The 20132-nt window shown below is 50.0% G+C and overlaps 2 protein-coding genes and 2 long non-coding RNA genes across 12 annotated transcripts in view; 2 read left to right on the forward strand and 2 right to left on the reverse strand.

The window, feature by feature from the left end:
- Positions 1-20132, forward strand: part of COX4I1 (cytochrome c oxidase subunit 4I1) — a 240267-nt gene that overhangs the window by 189520 nt on the left and 30615 nt on the right. The gene's annotated exons all lie outside the window — the stretch shown is intronic.
- On the forward strand, positions 847-10998 carry LOC144338284 (uncharacterized). 2 transcript variants are annotated; one of them, XR_013412283.1, is made up of 4 exons: positions 847-941; positions 6600-6653; positions 7343-7623; positions 10091-10998. It is a non-coding gene; the product is annotated as an uncharacterized LOC144338284 (long non-coding RNA). The 2 variants fall into 2 exon arrangements; XR_013412282.1 differs by lacking the exons at positions 6600-6653; positions 10091-10998 and having other exon boundaries at positions 879-941; positions 6759-7826.
- Positions 8973-11831, reverse strand: LOC144338305 (uncharacterized). The gene is made up of 2 exons (XR_013412302.1): positions 9351-11831; positions 8973-9205 (listed from the first exon to the last, which is right to left on the reverse strand). It is a non-coding gene; the product is annotated as an uncharacterized LOC144338305 (long non-coding RNA).
- EMC8 (ER membrane protein complex subunit 8) overlaps positions 12640-20132 on the reverse strand; it is a 29633-nt gene continuing 22140 nt past the window's right edge. Inside the window, exons 6-8 of one of the 7 annotated variants that reach the window (XR_013410812.1) lie at positions 18348-18399; positions 13695-14637; positions 12640-12849 (exon numbers count right to left, since the gene is read on the reverse strand). The gene's annotated coding sequence lies outside the window, so the exon portion shown is untranslated. Of the gene's footprint in view, positions 12893-13312; positions 14638-16358; positions 17497-18347; positions 18400-20132 lie in introns of those variants that run through there. The other 6 variants (XR_013410813.1, XR_013410810.1, XR_013410811.1 and 3 more) reach the window with 6 other exon arrangements.

Consider the following 20132-nt stretch of genomic DNA (forward strand, 5'->3'; position numbering starts at 1 on the left):
AACGTGGTGAAACCTCATCTGTACTAAAAATACAAAAGTTAACTGGGCGTGGTGGCACGCACCTATAATCCCAGCTACTCAGGAGGCTGAGGCAGGAGAATTGCTTGAACCTGGGAGGCGGAGGTTGCAGTGAGCTGACATCGCACCATTGCACTCCAGCCTGGGTGACAGAGCGAGACTCCATCTCCAAAAAAAAAAAAAGAAGAGAAAAAAAGAAAATGCCTCCTCAACGAGGCTGTAATAAAACAATAATGGAGGAAAGAGAGGTCAAGGGAGGGAAGAAGCGTTTCACCCAGCACAGCAGCCAGGCCCTGGCATGACCGTATAACCCACAGATGCCAGGCAGCCCCACTGCTGTGGCAGAGCCGAGGGTGCATGGGCCCCGCAGTCCCAATGGCTGGCTCTGCAGCAGAGGGAGGAACATAGCTAGGCGTGGCAGTGTGCACCTGTAACCCCAACACTTTGGAGGGCTTAGGCAGGAGGATGACTTGAGGCTAGGAGTTCCACACCTGGGCAACACGGCAAGACCTTGTCTCTGCAAAAAATTTAAAAATTAGCTGGACATGGTGGTGCACGCCTGTAGTCCCAGCTACTCGGGAGGCTGAGGTGGGAGGCTCACTTGAGCCCGGGAGTTCAAAGCTTCAGTGAGCCACGATCACGCCACTGCATTCCAGCCCGGATAAACGAGTGAGGACCTGTCTCAAAAACACACACAGAGGAACAGCCTGGCCCCTGGTGGTGGGGGGCAGCCCTCCTGCAGGGAGGAGGTACGAGGGCAAAGTGGGTGCTAAGAAAACAAGAGGATTCACACGGAAAGAGGAAGGAAGCCAGAAAGCAGAAGCCACGGGACAGCAGGAGATGAAGGGGAGGAAAAGAGATGGGCGGGGCGCTGAAAAGGACGGAGGAGCTGCGCCAGCCTTGGGGGCGCCCCACTGATGCGGGTAAGGAGAGTCAAGCTGTCACATGGGGAGCGAGTTGCCGGAGGTCCCCCATGAGTGAGGGGGCATTTGGGATTAGGAGTCAGGTCTCAAATTTCCTAGCCCGTGCTTGGGACGGGCAGTCTCTCACTCGCTCGTTCATTCCTGACATTACTTCCTGGGCATCTCACAAGTGCTGGACGCTCGCTCACATGCTGGCAGTTTGGGGAACAGACAAGTAAGACCCCCGCCTCATGGAGCCTGCGGCCGTGGGCAGAGATCCTGACTGACGGTGTGCGTGAGGTGGGTGTGGAAGAAAAGTGGAGGGGCCGGAGGGGCAGATGGCGGGGCAGGGATTAGAGAGGGCAGGGCCGGGAGGGCAGGATCAGCTGGTTAGGAGGCCAACGGGCTGGACCTGAGGGAGTGAGCGGTGTGGTCCTCGGAGACCTGCAGGCGCTGGGGTCCTGTTCCGGGACTCTGCGCCGATGCTAGCAGCTGGCTACGGAGGCATTTTCAGCAGGGACGGGCAGCCAGATCAGTGGCTGCCTGGGAAGCTGGCTCCACCTGCTGCTGGGGTGAGAGGGCGCAGGGCAGGGCTGCTGGGGCACAGAGAGCTCAGGGGAATGGGGGCTGTGCCAGGAGGTGGGCAATGCCTGGGTTGGTGAGCTACCCAGGAGCCTATAAAGATGTTCCGGGGCGGAAAAAACCCTCAAACCCAAAAGCAAAAGATTGCTTTGTAGCCATAAAGAAATAAAGAATGACAAAGCTTTTATATCCCGTCTTTATTTTTTTTTGAGACGAGATCTTGCTCTATGGGCCAGGCCCAGGCTGGAGTGCAGCGGTGTATCACCCTCTGCAACCTCTACCCTCTGGGCTCAAGCAATCCTCCCATGTCAGCCTCCCAAGGAGCTGGGACTACAGGAGCACGCCACCATGCACGGCTAATTGTTTTCATTTTTTGTAAAAACGGGGTCTCACTATATTGCCCAACCTGGTCTCAATCTCCCGGCCTCAAGCGATCCTCCTGCTTTAGCCTCCCAAAGTGCTGGGATTACACGTGCACGGCACTGCGCCTGGGCTGTTATGTGCTGCTATGGAAAGATCTCCAAGTGAAAAAATGCAAGGTGTAGAAGACCATACAAATGTTCAATCATTGCATAAAAAAGGGAGGAGAGGTTGGGCACAGTGGCTCACGCCTATAATCCCAGCACTTTGGGAGGCCAAGGTGGGCAGATCACCATGTCAGGAGTTCGAGACCAGCATGAATATGGTGAAACCCCATCTCTACTAAAAAATATAAAAATTAGCCGGGCGTGGTGGTGGGCACCTGTAATCCCAGCTACTGGGGAGGCTGAGGCAGGAGAATCACTTGAACCTGGGAGGTGGAGGTTGCAATGAGCTGAGATCACGCCACTGCACTCCAGTCTGGGTGACAGAGCGAGACTTCATCTCAAAATAAAAATAAATATAAAAATAAAACAAAAAGGGAGGAGAATCTGGATCTGCACTTTTTAAAGCATAAGACATTTCCATAAGTTTCCACTGGAAACCAGGGTTTTTGGCTGCCTGTGAGGAAGGGATGGGGCGGGCAGAGGTCCTGGGAGACTTTTCTCTATGTCCTTTGTTCCTCTTGCAACTTGGATCATGAAAATGTATTACCTAGTCCAAAAGTTAAAAAACAAACAAACAAACAAAAAACTTATGGGTTCTAAAATATGGAGAAAACTGCAAAATCCAAGCTAATAAAAGTTTACTTAAGACACAGAAACTCTGTCATTAAGTGTAGTCTTCACAACGATTTCAGTATGTTTAGAAGCAAAATGAAGTTTAGCTTCGCCAATCTTCCTGAATATGCGTAATTGCCAAGCAGTCATGGCCTCCGTTACTTTTTTTTTTTTTTTTTTGAGGCGGAGTCTCGCTCTGTCACCCAGGCTGGAGTGCAGTGGCACGATCTCGGCTCACTGCAAGCTCCGCCTCCCAGGTTCACGCCATTCTCCTGCCTCAGCCTCCTGAGTAGCTGGGACTACAGGCACCCGCCACCATGCCCGGCTAATTTTTGGTGTTTTTAGTAGAGATGGGGTTTCACCGTGTTAGCCAGGATGGTCTCGATCTCCTGACCTCGTGATCTGCCCATCTCGGCCTCCCAAAGTGCTGGGATTACAGGCGTGAGCCACCGCGCCCAGCCTTTTTTTTTTTTTTTTTTTTTTGAGATAGAATTTCGTTCTTGTTGCCCAGGCTGGAGTGCAATGGCGCAATCTCCGCTCACTGCAATCTCTGCCTCCTGGGTTCAAGTGATTCTCCTGCCTCAGCCTCCCAAGTAGCTGGGATTATAGGCATATACCACCACACCCGGCTAATTTTGTATTTTTAGTAGATAGGGGGTTTCTCCATGTTGGTCAGGATTGTCTCGAACTCCCGACCTCAGGTGAGGTCGCCTTGGTCTCCTAAAGTGCTGGGATTACAGGTGTGAGCCTCTATGCCTGGTCCACCGTTTTAAGTTACCTATAGCCAAATTTAAGTTACCCACCATTTAAGTTACCTATAGCCAAATAATTTCAAATGCAAAATTACAAAAATTATTTTTTAAATGTTCCAGAACAAATGGTATTTAATGGTGTAAATGGGTGGAATTTTTTTATAAGCTTGCTGGGCTCAGGAGGGGGACCTCCCAAAACAAGAGAGTCGGAGGTCCCAGCTTTGCTTGGGGTTGACGACGTGGTAGGGAAAGGTGGGATGGGTGTGTGGGAGTGGAGAGGTAAAGTGAGTCCCTGAGACGTGGGGTGGGTGGGGTAGGGGAAGGGACAGGATCTGTGGCCAGGTGGATAGGGATTAAGCGTAGCTCCCGGATTTCAGCCTTGTGCCCCCCTCAGCCCATGGGTGAACTTGCTTTGTTGAATTAATTATTTCCTGCCAAATTCAGGAAGTAGCAGATGTTGAAACCATCTCGAAGACACACAGATTGGTGCTTTGCTAACTGTAGGGAACTTGCTGCCTTTGTGCAACAGGCATTTCTGTTCATAGACTAATTATATCCAGAGAAGGACAGGAATGCCATTTATTTGAGGGCATACCTGGCGACCTCACCTGTCCACACCTCGACAGAGAACCAGGAGACAGCAGGGGAGCCTAGGGAGACCCAAAGCCTGGCACCAAAGACCCCCCAGTGATCAGAGGCAAGAGCTGGCCCAAACTTTGGGCCTAACTGTACATACGCTGGATAAGCTTGGCTTTTCCAGCTGAGCGTAGCAGCGGCAGCCGTCTGAAGGTGGTTTAGGTAGGCTGTGGGGGAGGGGCTGCAGGGAAGGAGGTTGAACACGCTGCCCTGCCCTGCACAGGAGGGAGAGCTGATGACCAGAGCAGGGGAGCGAAGAACTGTGAAAAGGACACCCAACATCCAAACAGGGTGGCTGCTGGGAGAGCTATGGAGGGACTCCCAGGCCAGTACTCCACGCCCAGTAGTGCCAAGAGCATTTTGATCCAACAGAGTCCAGCCTCGTACCTCCCTACACCACCACTGGTCATAAAGAAAAGTATAAATGCCATTGTTAGACACTCCTCCCCTAAACCATTACCATGTTTAACTAAGCATTGCGCTTAAGGGCTAAAAGTCTGTTACCTGAGACCTTAAGTAAAATATTTGTTCCCAAGTGTTCCAAATGAGTAGGGTTTTTGCACATCTTTGAAAAGAGAGGGGAGTGCTGTTGAGTCCAGTGGGCTTCCCCGCGAAATTCAGACCACGTGCCCCATCTGTACATGGGTGCACCAGAGGCTGCAGAGTTGGAAGCCTTAGCACTCTTCCTAAAGCCTGCCTGGCTCAGCTGCTCAGACTGGCAGCTTCAAAGTTAATTTTTCTCGAGCGTCAAAGTGGGTGCTGGGGTGTGCAGGCCCCTGCCTGGGCTGGCCTGGGCACCACGATCTGGGGGCTGAGCACAGCTTTGACATTCTTCTTCTGTGAGGCCTCTGGGGCAGGCAGAGCAGGTGGCTCGAAGCCTGCTACAGTGTGGTCCGGGCCCCCTGTGGGCTTTGGATGAACACATGGAGGCAACACTAGAAGCATGGGAGTGTCACATGCATCGGCCAGGGGCTGGGAGAGGCCAGGGGTGCATACTGGACCCCAGAGGGGCCTGAGCTGTTCTGTAGGATGCTGCTTCCCGGGTCAGCATGGGGCTTTCCGTGAGGCCCTGCCCAGGGAGTAGGCTGGTTGGAGGATACTCGGGCAGTCCTTCATGGGCACGGCTCCTTGGCCCATTCACTCACTCCACCTGGGGGCACCAGACCCCTCACCAAGGGACCTGCCTCTCTGTACAGTCTGAGAACACCAGGGATGGGGCCAGCCGGGACTCTGATGCACTGTGGTCCTGTTCTCAAGGGTCTGGTCACTCCCATACTCCTTCATTCAGTCACTTACCCGCTTATTCATTCATTCATCCATGCATCCATTTACAAGGCTCTCCTGGGCACCTTCTGTGGGGTGCCAGGCCGGCAAGGCCTAAGGCCAATAGAGATCTAGCTCGAGCCACAAGTGCCACTTACAATTTCCTAGTAGCCACATTAAAAAAAGAAAAGTAAAAAGAAACAGGTGAAATTCATTGTAATAACATCTTTCATTTAACCCAATTTTTCCAAAAATTATTTCAGCATGTCATCAATTTTAAAATTGTTTTAATTTTAATATTAAATCAATGTTAATATTTGATTTAATATTAAAATATTAAAATAAGATAGTTTCCATTTCTCTTCTTTTTGCCTTAAGTCTTGGAAAGCTGGTGTGTATTTTACATTAAAACACACCTTGACTCAAGCCAGCCAGGGGTCAAGGGCTCTGGAGCCACCTGTGGCTGGTGGCTGCCAGTCAGGACAGTGCAGGTCTAGGAATACAAAACACAGGGACACCCAGACCCTTTACCGAGGGGATCTCTGCCTAGTCGCGGAACTGACCCTGATATAATTCCAGGCTTGGCCGGGTGCGGTGGCTCACATCTGTAATCCCAGCACTTTGGGAGGCCAAGGAGGGCAGATCACGAGGTCGCGATTGAGACCAACTTGGCCAACATGGTGCAACTCCATCTCTACTAAAAATACAAAAATTAGGCCGGGCATGGTGCTCATGCCTGTAATCCCAGCACTTTGGGAGGCTGAGGTGGGTGGATCACAAGGTCAGGAGATCGAGACCATCCTGGCTAACATGGTGAAAACCCGTCTCTACTAAAGATACAAAAAATTAGCCGGGCGTGGTGGCGGCGCCTGTAGTCCCAGCTACTCGGGAGGCTGAGGCAGGAGAATGGCGTGAACCCGGGAGGCGGAGCTTGCAGTGAGCCAAGATCGCACCACTGCACTCCAGCCTGGGCGACAGAGCGAGACTCCGTCTTTAAATAAATAAATAAATAAAAAATAAATAAATAAAATAAAAAAGAATGACTGACCTTGAGAAAGCCACCTAACCTCGCTGTGCTTCAGTTCCCATGTCTGAAAAACAGGGATGACAGTACCTATGTCAATGGTACTATTTTGATGTGAGACAAAAATGCAGCCATGTTTTAATGACCAGCATCTGGAAACAGAAGCCCCTCAACATTAGCAGTCGTGAACATTTAGTTGGAGCTTGCTATGTGCCAGACACCAAAAGCCACGTAAGCACAGCACGCGTAAAAGGCAGACACTCATTATGATCCCATTTTACAGCTAGGACGCTGAGGCACGGCGCAGTGAAGTAAGTTGCCCAGAGTTACCAGCTAGGTAAGTGGCGGAGCCAGGATTTGAACTCAGTCAGGTTCAGAATTTGCATTTTTACCCCCTTCTGTAGACTGCCTCTAATCAACGCTCATTTCTTTCCTTTTTCAGAGATTGAAAATTAGATTGAAAATTATATTTAGGCCAGGCGCGGTGGCTCAAGCCTGTAATCCCAGCACTTTGGGAGGCCGAGACGGGCGGATCACGAGGTCAGGAGATCGAGACCATCCTGGCGAACACGGTGAAACCCCGTCTCTACTAAAAAAACACAAAAAACTAGCCGGGCGAGGTGGCGGGCGCCTGTAGTCCCAGCTACACAGGAGGCTGAGGCAGGAGAATGGCGTAAACCCGGGAGGCGGAGCTTGCAATGAGCTGAGATCCGGCCACTGCGCTCCAGCCCCGGCGACAGAGCGAGACTCCGTCTCAAAAAAAAAAAAAAAAAAAGAAAATTATATTTAAAGTCTGCAGGTGCCACATCACCCACTAGCACTTGGTGCCGGGCTAACCCCTTGAGAGGCAGGTGGTACCCGTGCTGGCTGCTGACGGCTCACGGCTGAGCCTCAGGGCTGGGCTCTCTCCCAACATGGCCCAGTCTCTCTGGAAGGGCACCCCCGGCACACCAAGGTCCAACACACCAGCGTATCAAAGGTTGCTGAGGACTTCACAACCAATCACCGCATCTTTCCATCTTCCAGCTATAAAAATATTTGACAGAGTGGCGTCTGCACAGAAGGGGGAATCCTGAGTCCCAGAGCCCGCCCTTAAGTTGTCCTGGGAGCCTGGAGAGCCAGCTCACCTCCCCAGGAGCCCCTGGCTGCCTCAGCTGAGGATGGAGGGTGGTTACGGCTCCCTTGCAACTCCCCAGAAAAAAGCTAGATGCTCAGAAATTCTCTCCCGGCAGCGAGTTCTCCTCCACGAGCAAATGAATTGTGCATCAAATGAACACGATCTTCCCTCCAGGCGCTGCCAGCCAATGGTGAGAAGAAAATGAACTCTCTTCTCTACATGCCATTTAATTTCAATATCTCATTTAATTTCAGTTGGAATGACTCACACTCCACTGTGCCTGGGTGGGCGTGGGGGCAGAGGTGGGGGTGGGAGGGAACCCGCAGCACAGCCGCTGCTTTCTCTGTGTAGATTTTTTGTAATCCTTACATTGCAAACAAACTGGAGTACATATGACTTCTGCTGTAAGAAACTAAAGATAATATTTTTCAAAATTCACTGAGAAGGGGTACAGGAAAGTGCTGGGCACACAGTGGACACCCAGAAGGTGGCATTAAGTGTTGAGAGGAGGTGAAGAGTGAGGGCAAACAGGAGGAAGCTCTTCCCCGAACCTCCCAGGGACCTGGGGCAGGGTAGGAGACCAGGCTGCTCTCCCCGCCACACACGATCTCTGCCTGGAGCCCCCTCCCAGGCTCCCACCCACCTTCCCTCCTACCTCTGAGGATAAGAGATCAGCGGCCACCTTGGGTCTTAGGGACCTCGCTCAGGTTGGGGACAATCGCTTGCTCTTCTGGGCCATCTGGGCTGTGGCTGCTCCCGGTCCCTTCCTGGCCCACTCTTTGCAGACTCTGCCCATTCGGACTAAATGCCTGGCCTTTGCAGAGAAGGGAAATTATCCTTAAGCTCAGGCCTTGCTGTTGCCCCCGTGGCTGTGGGAAGCTTTAATCCCTTGTTCCATATCCCAGTGTTAGAGGAATGGACCAACCGGAGCCCACGCCGAAGACACAAGCCCACGTGGTGGGGGAACCAAGCCACGGCCAGGGAGGAAGACGGACGGTGGGCATGTTCCCGGGAACGGGAGAGCACTTCTGCAAGTCTGTCCTGGGGAAGGCAGGTGTGGGGATCTTGGGGGACCCTAAGGGTGACACTGGGGTTAGTATGGCAGATTCAGGAAATGGTTCCCATACAGCACAGGGGGAAATTTCTGGCAATCGGCAGTGGGCTTGAGCTGCTCAAGACCCAGTGAGTTCCCCGTGTGCTGGGCGTTAGGCACGGGCTGATCGCTGCACTGGATTTTTTGGAGAGGTTGGATCTGATGCTGGCTTCATTTCCTTGCAACTCTGAGAGGCTTGGAGGAGAGTTTCCAGTCTCCTCATGAGAACTCAGCTCTTCGAGGCTGGGACCTCAGGGAGGAAAAGCAGAATCCAGTCCCCCCCATACCCAGCTGGGACCGTTAACATGGCGGTGGGACAGAGGTGGTGGCTGCTGGTGATCCCCATAGTGGGGTTTCAGGTGGCCCAGGAGGGTTCCCCCTTCCCTGTGCCCCCTTTCCAGATCTCTTTTCCTGATGCTCCACTATTGTTTTATTTAATTAATTAATTTATTTTGAGACAGGGCCTTGCTCTGTCACACAGGCCGGTGTGCAGTGGTGCAATCATGTCTCATGGCACCCTCGACCTCCCGGGCTCAAGTGATTCTCCCACCTCAGCCTCTGAGTAGTTGAGACTATAGATGCACGTCACCACGCTCATCTAATTTTTGGATTTTTAAAAGAGACAGGGTTTGCTATGTTGCCCGAGCTGGTCTCAAACTCCTGACCTCAAGCAATCCACCTGCCTCAGCCTCCAAAATTTCTGAGATTACAGGCATGAACTACCGAACCCTACCATATTTCAAAATTAAGATAAAGTTCACGGCCAGGCACGGGGCTCATGCCTGTAATCCTAGCACTTTAGGAGGCTGAGGCAGGTGGATCACTTGAGTTCAGGAGTTCAAGGTCACCCACTGTGGCAAGGGTTCCTGTACCTACTGCCAGACTCTGTCCATCCCCAGTGGCTGCCCCACAAGGCACAGAGGGAGTGACGCTGCGTGGACCCGCAGCACAGGAGGTGGCAGCTAGGGGCGGGAAGGGCTTCCTGTGCTGTCTCAGCTGTCTCTCCTGACCTCTGCCCAAACCCCCACAGGCTGTCACCCCCATGCCACCCGGACACGCAAATGGGAGCCCCGCCTGAGACCCTTCTTGCTTGGGGCTCCATCCTCCCCAGATACCTCCCCACCCCTCCAGGCACTCAGGTTCCTTCCTGTCTGTAGCCTTCCCCGCACCCCATTACACTCTCAACACTGCCCGCAGTCCCCAGGCTACCCTTCGTGCCTTCCGTTATCCCAAACACAGCACCCAGAAAGGCTGAGTAATAGAAGGACAGTGAGTCAGCCTGGGTAAGACTTTCAAAGGTCGAGTCTGGGTGGGGCAGCTCAGAGCAGCTATGCCTAACATTCCTGGAGGTCCAGGGAAGATGTGGGATCTTCAGAACACTCAGGGCTGTGCCAGGGTGGGCTGCTTGGGATGTGCATATGGAAAGTGAGCCAAGGCACCCCTTGCTGAAGATGGGGAGATACCCAGGGAAGCTGACACTTCCTTTGGGTCCTGGACTTTTCCCCACCTGCTTTGCTCCAGGGGTCCCCCAGTGAAAACGCATCCCTCCTTTCTCTACTTCCAGCCTACGCGCCTGCCCAGACGCAGTCCTGCCTGCTTCCCTCTGCCCAGGTGTAAAGGTGGAGTGGCTGTGTGTGCAGATGCTCTACCTACTGTGCGAACCACATCTCAGTAACCATGGAGACCACCACCCTGACGGGAGAGTCTGAGAATATCTGTTTTAAACATTGCCTTCCTCCCAAGGCCTCCAGTGGGTGAGGAGCTCTGGGTCTCTGGGACTCTCAGGCACAGTTTGGAAAACTGCCTCTTATTGCAGAAGTAATTTAGCACAGAGCTCAGCTGACCTCAGGGCAGCCATTTTACCAGCAGGGTCTGCAAATGGTTTTGAGCTCCTCAGAAAGCTGGCACTGAGAGAATTCCAGGCATCATAGGTGATTAACAGAACGATCAGATTCTGGGAGGTCTTGCTCTGAGCTCCAGGGCAGGACTGGTGGGAGGCCAGGCTGGTAGAGGCAGTAGGTGATGACAGCCAGGGTGGGACTCCAGTACCTTTCTTAAAAGCCCCCCAGAGGAAAGCCACTCAACAGTGCAGGGGAGATCCACAGCTGAAACCCTCAGACTCCCTATGTGCCCAGGCCAGGTACTGAGGCTGAGTTTCAACAATGTTCGGGCCTGGGACTGAAAGAGGCAGTGGAGGCTGCTGTTTGTTTGAAGACATTCTGACACTCAGTCACACGTGTGAAAGTGTCCTGGGGGATCCAGGGCACTTGGACTGTGCACATAAAGAGGATTCTGTTTCTACACATTTTCTTCCCATTAAGAAACAGACTCATGGCCCTGTGCAGTGGCCCACGCCTATAATCCCAGCACTTCAGGAGGCCGAGTTGGGCGGATCACTTGAGCTCAGGAGTTTGAAACCAGCCTGCCCAACATGGTGAAACCCCGTCTCTACTAAAAATACAAAAAAAAAATTAGCCAGGCGTGGTGGTGCACACCTGTAATCCCAGCTACTTGGGAGGCTGAGGCAGGAGAATTCCTTGAACCCTGGAGGCAGAGGCTATAGTGAGCTGAGATCGTGCCACTGCATTCCAGCTTGGGCGACAGAGGGACGCTCCACCTCCAACAAACAAAAAAACAAAAACAAAAACAGACTCATGTTCTCACTTGGCTTCTCTTTGAGGACATTAGTGAGGCAATTTTCATATGTTTACTCTGCTTGGATATCTTCTTTTGAGATGTGCCTAACCTGGAAAGAAGCCTTTTTTGTTTTTGTTTTTGTTTTTGGAGACGGGGTCTCGCTCTCTCATGCAGGCTGGAGTGCAGTGGTGTGATCATAGCTCACTGCAGCCTCAAACTCCTGGGCTCTAGCGATCCTCCCATCTCAGCCTCCCAACTAGCTGGGACTACAGGCGTGTGCCATGGCACCTGGCTCTGCAAAGAAGTCTTTTGCTGGGTAATTGTATTACAAATATTTCCCACTGTGGGATTTCCCTTTTCACCATCCTGTTTTTTAATGAACAAAAGTTCTTAATTTTAATGTAGCACAACTTATCATTTATGTGTCCTCTTAAAAAATCTTTGCCAAGCCCAAGGTCATGAATATATCCTCCTGTTATTGTCCAGAAGTTGTATCATTTTATTTTTCATATTTAGACCAAGAATCTAGGAGATACTGCTACATACCACCAAAATGTCTAAAATCAAAAAGACTAATGGCCGGGTGCAGTGGTTCATGCCTGTAATCCTAGCACTTTGGGAGGCCATGGCAGGCAGATCACTTGAGCCCAGGAGTTTGAGACCAGCCTGGGCAACAGGGCAAAGCTCTGTCTCTACAAAAAAATGAGCTCGGTGTGGTGGCACACACCTGTAGTCCCAGCTACTCAGGAGGCTGAGGTGGGAGAATTGTTGAGCCGAGAGGTCAAGGCTGCAGTGAGCCATGATTGCACCACTGCACTCCAGCCTGGGCAACAGAGTGAGACCCCGTCTCAAAAAAAAAACAAAAAACAAAAAACAAAACCAAAAAAAAAAAAAGACTAACAGCGCAAAGTCCTGAAGATCTGAGGAAATGGGAACTCTCAGACACAGTGGGTGGGAGGTTCAGCTCGTACAATCACTTTGTAAAACTGGCAACATATCTTGAAAAGTGAACACACACACACCCCCAGCAAGTCCACGCTACATATCCTGAAAGAAAAGCATACATAGCTGTGTGGCAAGGCACGTGCAGGAACGTTAACTGCAGCATTAGCTGTATCAGTCCAAATCTGGAAATAACCCAAATATCCATCAACATAGAAATAGATAAATTGGGGTACATTGATAAAACAAAATAACACACAGCGGTGAAAATGAAGAAAAGATTGCTACGTATCAGGTCACAGGCGAATCACACACACACAGTAAGAATACTTACTGTCTGCTCCCACTTAACAGGCTCAAAGCCAGACAGAACTAGTCCAGGATGTGGACACAAGGGCTCCTGGGTGCTGGGGCGTCTCAGAGCCTGGGTTTTTGTGCTTGGTTGTGCTTCCAGGAGCCTGTCCTTTTGCTCACCTTGTGAACCTTCACTGAGCTATTCACTTGTGATTTGTGTCCTTTTCTGGGTACCTCTTAAACGTCAATAGATAAGTTTTATTTTCAAAACACCCTCTGCCAAATACATGTAAGATGAGGAAACAAACAAAATGTAGGGTATTCACATAGTGGGGAAACAGCGGTTCTGGAAATGAAGTGTTTACATAATCCTGAAAATAGGAATTACAATTTTTTTTTTTTTTTGAGGCATCTCGCTCTGTCACCCAGGCTGGAGTGCAGTGGTGCGATCTTGGCTCACTGCAAGCTCCGCCTCCGGGTTCAGGCCATTCTCCTGCCTCAGCCTCCCGAGTAGCTGGGACTACAGGCACCTGCCACCAAGCCCGGCTAATTTTTTGTATTTTTAGTAGAGATGGGGTTTCACCGTGTTAGCCAGGATGGTCTCGATCTCCTGACCTCGTGATCCGCCTGCCTCGGCCTCCCAAAGTGCTATGATTACAGGTGTGAGCCCCCGTGCCCGGCCTTGAAGTATAATCTGGCCAATAAAAGTGTTCCACCGCCGGGCGCGGTGGCTCATGCCTGTAATCCCAGCACTTTGGGAGGCTGAGGTGGGCAGATCACCTGAGGTCGGGAGTTCGAGACCAGCCTGACCAACATGGAGAAACCTCATCTCTACTAAAAATATAAAATTAGCCTGCATGGTGGCACATGCCTGTCATCCCAGCTAATCGGAAGGCTGAGACAGGAGAATCGCTTGAACCCGGGAGGCAGAGGTCGCAGTGAGCTGAGATGGCGCCATTGCACTCCAGCCTGGGTAATAAGAGCGAGACTCCATCTCAAAAAAAAAAAAAAAAAAGGGGTTCCGGCCAGGTGCGGTGGCTCATGCTTGTAATCCCAGCACTTTGGGAGGCTGAAGTGGGTGGATCACAAGGTCAGGAGTTCGAGACCAGCGTGGCCAACATGGTGAAACCCCATCTCCACTAAAAATACAAAAAATTAGCTGGGCGTGGTGGCGGGCGCCTGTAATCCCAGCTATTCGGGAGGCCGAGGCAGGAGAATCACTTGAACCCGGGAGGTGGAGGTTGCAGTGAGCCGAGATCGCGCCACTGCACTCCAGCCAGGTGACAGTGTGAGACTCCGTCTAAAAAAAAAAAAAGTGTTCCACCATACATCTCTATCAACGAATTTAAATGTAAGACTTCAGAAGCCAAAAATAAAGAATCCCAACATTTAGGAGAGAGATGATTAGAAGGATATTCAGCAAACGGGGGGATTGTAGGTGATTTTGCTTTTTTAGTTTGTACCTTTTTGTGTTTGGATTAAAAAAAACAAAACCCAACAAGCCATTATCCTGGTGACAAAGGTAGAGCTATTTTGAAGGAAATAGGGATCAATACCCTGCCTCTGGGGGCATGTCCTGCATACGCAGGGACTGGGCCAGGGCCCCAGAGACCAGAGAGGCAGCTGACAGAGAGGCCTTGCTACAGAGCTGCCTGCTGGAAGTGGGGAGTACGTAACAGACTAGAGACTCAACTTCTCAAAAACTAAGTAAAAATAACAACTACGGCCAGGCGCGGTGGCTCACGCCTGTCATCCCAGCACTTCGGGAGGCCAAGGCAGGCGGATCACCTAAGGTCAGGAGTTCGAGACCAGCCTGGCCAATATGGTGAAACCCCCGTCTCTACTAATAATACAAAAATTAGCCAGGTGCAGTGGTGGGCACCTGTAATCCCAGTTACTCAGGAGGCAAAGACAGGAGAATCGCTTGAACCCGGGAGATGGAGGTTGCAGTGTGCTGAGATCGTGCCATTGCACTCCAGCCTGGGTGACAAGAGTGAAACTCCATCCCAAAACAACAACAACAACAACAAAACACCAAAAACAACTAGGTCTTCTATGTGTAGGATGCTTTGGGAGACAGAAGGCAGTGCAAAGCCCTGTCCTTTCTTGCCGTCCTGGCTCCAGGGCGGAGATGGCTCACAGTGTCTACTCCGTGTTGCTCCAGTGTTCTTAAGCAAGATCACGTTCACGCATTCTCTGTGCAATGCATTTTGAAAGAGAAGAAAATCAGATGGCCTCCTGTGGAGACAGATAACAGAGTTCATTCAGGAGGCCTGAATTCTGTGAGGTCGACTCCTGTGAAATTGCTGATGTTTTGAGGTTTTGACCTAGTAAATTAGCAATTTCATAGCGTTCAACCTTATGGCCCAATTCTGCAGTCCCTGGTTGAACATGTGCTAGTGGCCAAATTGCTTTATTTCTGCATATCTGATATTCTTAGGCCAGGTGCGGTAGCTCCTATCTGTAATCCCAGCATTTTGGGAGGCTGAGGTGGGAGGATTGCTTGAAGCCGAGAGTTCCAGACCAGCTTAAGCAACATAGTGAGACTTCGTCTCCATAAAAAAAAAAAAAAAATTAGCCAGGTGTGGTGGTACGCACTGGTGGTCCCAGCTACTTGGGAGGCGGAGGTGGGAGAATGGCTTGAGCCTGGAAGGTCAAGGCTGTATGTATTGAGTCGTGACTGTGCCACTGCACTCCAGCCTGGGTGACAGACTAACTCTGTCTCAATAATAATAATAATAATAATAAGAAATCCTTCATAGTAAAATGCAGGTTTTGGTTAAAGATCAGGGTTATTCATAGCATGGCCTGAATTTACCTGCTAAAAATGCAGGCTTTGGGCCCCAAATCTCAATGAATCTGAATTCTCTGGACCTGAGCCCAGGAATCTGCACAAACTTTGTAATGTTTTACTTGTATTTATACCTTTAGCTTTTTTTTTTTTTTTAAAAGAAATGGGGTGCTGGGTGTGGTCGCTCAGGTAAACCCAGCGCTTTGGGAGGCTGAAGCAGAAGGATTGCTTAAGCCCAGGAGTTAAAGGCTACCCTGGGCAACATATCAATACCCTGTTACCAAAAAAAAAAAAAGAGAGAGGGAGAGAGAGATGGGGTCTTGCTCTGTCACCCAGGCTGGAGTGCCATGGCATAATCATGGCTCGCTGCAGCCGCAATCTCTCGGGCTCAAGCAATCTTCCTGCTTCAGCCTTCTGAGTAGCTGGGACTACAGTGTGCCCCACCACATCTGGCTAATTTTATTTATTTTTTTGTAGAGATGGGGGTCTCAGTATGTTGTCTAGGGTGGTCGTGAACTCCTGGCCTAAAGTGATCCTTCCACCTCGGTCTCCCAAAGTGCTGGTATTTCAGGCATGAGCTACTGCACCCAGCCCACCTTTGACTTCTTAAATTACATTGTAAGCTCCTCATATGCAGGCGCCATGCTTTCCATTTCTTTGTATCTCAGGATCTGGGACAATAAAGGTGTTCACGAAATCCCTGCCGGTTTCACTACTTTCTGTCTTTCTTACGCTTGTCTAGTGAAGGAGGGGGCATGGGAGAATGGAATTTTTATTTTCTCTTTGATTTTCTACCATGAACATACATCGATTTTGTATAAAGGAAGGAAGAAAATGTATTAAAACTGGGGTGGGGGGTGAGCAAGAATGGGGAAGGGAGGATGGCAAGTAGAGGAAGAGGTGCTTCTTTGCTCCTCTGTGGCAGCAGCGGGGCCGCCTGGCGCAGTCCTCTGCCCACCCTCTGCGGCTTACTGGGTGTGCAGCCTCAGACAGTCACTTCTGCAGCCTGGGCCTTGGTTTCCTTGTCTGTCAAATGGAACTGTCATAGGGTTGCTGGGAAGGCAGATGTAAACCGCTCTAATTTGGGAATGAATGGTTTGATTCACTCATTCAATAAATGTTCACTGAAGGTTTCCTATGAATAAGTACCTCTCAGGTCAATCTGGTCAACAGAATGTTCTATGTTTACCAAACAACAACAACAACAAAAAACAAGTTAAGAACTTTTTTCATCATGGCTCTAATATTCTGCTAAGTATTAGCAAAAGCGTTCTGGTCTCCATAATACCCATGCAAGCAGGTGTTATCACCAAGAGGTAAGTTGCCCAAGGCCACAGAGCTAGAAAGTGGTACGGCTGGGATTTGCCCCCAGGAGGCTTTGGGAGCAGCACCCTAACCCCCAACACTAGCTCCCCCTGCTAGTGGAAATGGCAGGGGCTGTTGAAGCTCTGCCGGGTTATCTTAAGAATGGGGACCAGGTGCGGCAGCTCATGCCTGGAATCCCAGCACTTTGGGAGGCCGAGGTGGGTGGCTCACTTGTGGTCAGGGGTTTGAGACAAGCCTGGCTAACATGGTGAAACCCCGTCTCTACCAAAAATATAAAAATTAGCTGGGCGTGGTGGTGGGTGCCTCTAATTCCAGCTACTCAGGAGGCTGAGGTGGGATGATCACTTGAACCTGGGAGGCGGAGGTTGCAGTGAGCTGAGATCGCACTATTGCACTCCAGCCTGGGTGACAGAGAGAGACTGTCACACACACACACACACACAGAGAATGGGAAACAGGCACTGCTGGAAGCAAGAACAAGATTCTTTTTGGGAAAGTCCAGCCTTGAAGAAGAATCCATATTCTTAGTAACAAAGGGAATCCAGAGAGAAGAACCTGGAGGCTACTGAATCCTGGCTGACCTTAGAGGTTTCACTGAACTCCTCAGTGAGGGTGAGCACCCAGGGTGCTTGGTGGAACTTGGGGGTGCTGCCTTCAGGGGCCGAGAGGGCAGGCACCTGGGCCACAGAACGTCATGAGTATTCTGAACTGCAGTTCTTTAGGTGTATTTATGGAATCTAGAATTTTTTCAGCCAGCACTAAATACAGGATGCTATTCTGCTTTACAAGGTAACACAGCAAGTGGGAGCCAAAGGGCTCCTCTAGTCAAACTCAAGTGGCCGCTGTGGGGGTGCCTGTCACTTGGCTCTGAAAGCAAAAGACCAAGGAGAACACGATTCTCAGCTGTTCTAAAGCTGGGCTAGATCTCCTATTCCACAGAAGTCTTCAGATCGCTTCTCCAATGGCAGCACTTCAGAAACCTGCAAGGAAACATCTTCTCTAAGAAGTTAATCCTAAAAGGGAAAAAAGGCTCCTCAGAAGAACAGTGATTCACTTTTTTTTTTTTTTTGAGACAGAGTCTCACTCTGCTGCCTAGGCTGGAGTGCAGTGGCATGATCTCCGCTCACTGCAACCTTCGCCTCCCGGGTTCAAGCAATTCTCCTGCCTCAGTCTCCCAAGTAGCTGGGACTACAGGTGCACTTCACCACACCCGGCTGCTTTTTGTGTTTTTAGTAGAGACGGGGTTTCACCATATTGGTCAGGCTGGTCTCGAACTCCTCACCTCAGGTGATCCAGCCCCCTCGGCCTCCCAAAGTGCTGGGATTACAGTCATGAGCCACCACGCCCAGCCGGTGATTCACTTCTTTTTTTTTTTTTTTTGAGACGGAGTCTCGCTGTGTCTCCCAGATTGGAGTGCAGTGGGGCGATCTCGGCTCACTGCAAGCTCCGCCTCCCGGGTTTACGCCATTCTCCCGCCTCAGCCTCCAAGTAGCTGGGACTACAGGCGCCCGCCACCACGCCCGGCTAATTTTTTGTATTTTTAGTAGAGACGGGGTTTCACCATGTTAGCCAGGATGGTCTCGATCTCCTGACCTCGTGATCCACCCGCCTCGGCCTCCCAAAGTGCTGGGATTACAGGCTTGAGCCACCGCGCCCGGCGTGGTGATTCACTTCTAAGAAACAACAAACTCAATTAGATATTATGTCCCATTCAAGGATATTGTGAGCATTTTAAGGAGTAACAAGTCAACTTTATGAGGATGAAAATATTTACATTATCTCCCAGATTCTGAGATGTATGGAAATGAAGTCAGATTAAGACACCACATACCTGAGAGTTGGCAGGGGCAACGCTAGCAATTCCTACCAGGCTTTTGATTGAACTGAAAAAAAAAAAAAAAGTCCAATGCATAAGAGGCACTAAGAGTTGATGGGAAGCCTCAAGAAATGTCAATTACTAAAGCGGAAGTCTATTTTTAAGTTCAGCTATCTTCACTAAAATTGCTAAAAATGTCCATAGGGTATAGAGTTTGCTGCTCAAGGCTATTTTTCTGCTTCCATTTACCATGATGCCATAAAGTAGCTACTGTGGCGAGAGAAGTGTAAATGCTAAAAAGGTGGTTTTGGAAACACTGTCTTGCCAATGCAAAACAAAACAAAAAAGGCAAGTGTGAAAAGCTGAGAAACACACTTTGCAGAAACAATAGGTTTTTCAACACAACTACCAGAAAAATACGCTATTAAAATAATATCAGGACGGACTAGAGGATCACTTGAGCCCAGGAGTTCAAGGCTGCAACAAGCTATGATCCTGCCACTGCATTCCAGCCTGGGTGACAGAGCGAGACCCTGTCTAAAAACAAAATAAACCAAAGCTAATTATACAAGGACTTTTTACATCTAGGAGGCTTACAAATACCAGATCCATGGAAAATTGGCTTGAAAATTTAACAAAGATTTCTTAGTTTTCTGCTCTAAAGCAATCCAATTTCATTAGATTAGCAAAGTTGATTTTCCTTAGTAAGTGCACTGCTTTTTAGAGTATTTATGAAGTTACTGCCTATCTTTCATGTTTACTATCCTCGGATCTTAAAGGTAACCATGACTAGAAACAGAATATGACATTTTCATATAAACTAATAATGTATGTGTCTTACTTCTTAATGGATGGATGCTATGAAAGATGAAAATGGCGACCAGAATGACTGTAAGCAGACGGCTGGCTCTAAACACAGGTGTGTCTAAACGTACATCAACATAGGTGCAACCCCTTTCACAGTTAGTTTTTTGTTTTTTTTTTTAAGACATGGGGTCTTGCTAGTTGTCTAGGCTGGCCTCGAAATCCTGGCCTCAAACCATCCTTCTGCTCAGCCTCCTGAGTAGCTGGAACTACAGGTGCATAGCACTGGACCTGGCTTCAACATTTTGCAGGGCAGATTTTCAACATATAAACGCACTTCGCGTTGCTCCTCTGTCTTTTCCACAAAAAGGCAGAGTGAGTAAGTTTCCGGTGGGTCTGCAACAGGCTTGTTCTTTCATCCTGGGTGGGGCAAGATAGAGCCTAACTAAGCCCAGGGCCAGACTCTACTTGTTGGGGGAGGTGGTAAGAGGGAGGCAGCACAGGCCACACAGCACAGTGTGTGCAGACCAAGAGAGAGGGGCCAGCACAGGGTGTAAGGGCTCAGCAGAGGTTTCTGCTATTTTTACAAGGAATATAGGAGCGGCTATCTGCACTTTGGAAATCTGTTTTCGCTTTTCACAAATACATCCTTCCCTTCAGGGTATCTCACATGCTTTCTTTGGAAAATTTAAGCCTGACCCAGCCATAGACAGGGAACAGGTTATGGGACTTAAGCTTCGGCCTAAATCCAAAATAGAAGACAGCACATGCTCCTGGGAGGCAGGAGGAGAACCAAGCAAAATAATTCCGCGGGGAGGTGACAGAGGGAAAGCCACCTTGAAAGGTTTATAGGAAGGCTGTATTGTTAAAATGCCTCCCAAACTAGCCCTCACCACACCTTCATTCCAAGTAGCTCTGCCAGTTCCCCTGGACTTCTAACTGGAGGTGGCCTATGCTGCTGTTTCAGTCTCAGGACAAAACAGCTTCTTACGCGCA

This window comes from Macaca mulatta, chromosome 20 (genome assembly GCF_049350105.2).
Source record: "Macaca mulatta isolate MMU2019108-1 chromosome 20, T2T-MMU8v2.0, whole genome shotgun sequence".
Lineage (NCBI taxonomy): Eukaryota > Metazoa > Chordata > Mammalia > Primates > Cercopithecidae > Macaca > Macaca mulatta.